A 2,538-nucleotide genomic window follows, 5' to 3' on the forward strand; every position below is an offset into this window, starting at 1 on the left:
ACTTCTATTATTATGTGAAACCATAATAATAAAACTATGGGGTTTGTTTGTTACTGTGAAAGAATTAATTCCTGAATTCACAGTGTTGTTGTGTGGACTGAATCCTGTATGAAGATGGGCTCTGCAAGCCAAGAAGCTTGTGCATAGGGGTACTGCTTCCAAGAGTACCTTCTGGCATCCTCTCTTTATAACAGGCAGAGATCTAGCCAGGGTGAGAGGTGAGGAGGGCATTTGCACCTCCATGCTGGACACTGGCTCCACTGCTGCGGGGCAGGACATGGGAATTTATTCTTCAGAGACACAGAGGTGAAAGAGGCCTTGGTATTCTGCAATTTAGCTTGGTTTTAATAATGGGTTTCAGGGTATACCTAGAGTTGGTAGAATTCAGCCACTCCTTTCCGTAGATGGATTCAAGGTAGCTTTGATTTTACTAAATGTCTGCAACAGTGAATTTATTTTCCTTCTCAGAATAGAGGCTCTGTCTGTTGAGTAACCAAGACTCACCATGATCTCTCATTGCTGGCCCCAGCACTTCTCCTATGACAAAGCTGCAGAAATATCAGTGGGGCAGCAGCCAGGGTTCCCTAAACCATGGCCACCTTCAGGGCCATTTGATGTTCCCACAAGTTCAGACCCACATCATGTGCTGGGACAGTGCATGTTTAGAGAGTATATTCCTACCCCAATGAGAATGCCTGCCTTTCCACCAGATCTGGAGTTTGAGAAGACTCGAGGAAGACATTTAAACCACATAGGCTCTGTAGCTCAATTTCCCTGTCCATAAAAAGGGCATACTAGAATCTAGCCTGGCCATCTCAAAGGGTAGTTAAGAGATTGTGAAAACGGTCTTTCTCAGTTAGGCATTCTTCTCCCTCCAAGTAACAGGAAGCCCCATTAATATGCCTTCAAGTGAGAAGGGTTTATTTATTCCCATTACCAGAAAATTGGAGTTTGACAGTCTCAGGCTCACTGATACTGTAAGCAGTATAGAACTTTTCTTTGGGGTTGCTTGAATATTTTTTAGTAATCCATTTTAATTTATCTATTGGATTTTTGGCTATATCTCTGCAATTATTTGTAGTGGTTGCTCTAGGGATTATAATACATATACCCAACCTTTCATAGTCTTTTTAGAGTTCATATTTTACCACTTCCAGTAAAACGTAGACAATGGTAACATTTTTGCCTAGAACGCTCATTCATATTTTTTTAACCTAGGAGAGATATAGTATTTTACATTTACTCAGATAGTTACTATTTCTGCTACCATTTTTTTATTCCTGAAGTTCCAGATTCCCTCTGTTATCATTTATTTTTTAAAGATTTTATTTATTTATTTTTAGAGAGAGGGGAAGGGAGGAAGAGGGGGAGAGAAACATTGACGTGAGAGAGAAACATCAATCAGTTGCCTCTTGTACCCCGTACATGGCCTGATGGGGGACTGAACCTGCAACCCAGGCATGTGCCCTGACCAGGAATCGAACCAACAACCTTGGTGTATTGGGACGATGCGCTAACCAACTAAGCTACCCAGCCAGGGCCAACTAAACCAAGTTTTGCCTTCCTCTGTATTTCTTTGCTGAGAACTTCTATCTTACCATTAATTTTAAGTGTATTTATCCTGCTTCATGGAAAATAGTTGGCATAGCTTTTTTACAGTCTTTTTAAAAGTCTTTGAGAATTCTAATATCTGAGTCCTTTTGTGTTGATATCTGTTGTGTTTTCTCTTGAGAATTGGTTGCATTTTCCTGGTTCTTTGTATGTACATTAGGTTCTATCATAGACATTTTGAATATTGTATTGTTTAGATTCTAGATCTTGTTAAGTTCCTGAAAATAATGATTTATTTGTTTTACCAGGCAATCAATTTGTTTAGGTTCAAATCACAAGTTTTGTCTCACCTTCTGTGACATTAGTTCTGATGTCAGTTCCATTTTCAAAGGCTTTGCTATCCTGTTTTGAGCCTGCTCATGCATGTGCAGCTCAGGAATGAGCATGAGACTTGGGTCAGTTTACGCACAGAATTAGGGGATTTCTTTCTCCAGCTCTCTCTACTATGAAATTTCCCTCCACATTCTCCAGCCTTCAGGGGCCTGTTTTCCTAGTACTGTGGCCAGAATGATGCCATTTCTCTTGGATATTTAGCTGCCTACACTGCTACCATATAGTTCTCAACTAAGGCTACCACCGAGGTAAGGCCAGGAGAGAAAAAAGAAAAAAAAATTCCCAGAGATTCCCCCAACACATACTCTTCAGACTATAGTTGGGTATTGTGGTTCTGGGCATGTGGTTTTGGGTAGGAGATCCTTAGACTATTTAAACATCATTCCCCAGAATATATGGTCTTGCCCTGGCCAGGTAGCTCAGTTGGTTAGAACGTCAACTGATATGCCAAGGTTGCAGGTTTGATCCCCAGTTAGGGCATATACAAGAACAAGCCAATAAATGCATACATGAGTGGAACAACAAATTGATGTTTCTCTCTCTCCCTCTCTCTCTCTCTCTCTCTCTCTCCCTCTCTCCTCCCTCTCCATCTAA

This window comes from Furipterus horrens, unplaced genomic scaffold (genome assembly GCF_987537825.1).
Source record: "Furipterus horrens unplaced genomic scaffold, mFurHor1.1.pri manual_scaffold_17, whole genome shotgun sequence".
Classification (NCBI taxonomy): domain Eukaryota; kingdom Metazoa; phylum Chordata; class Mammalia; order Chiroptera; family Furipteridae; genus Furipterus; species Furipterus horrens.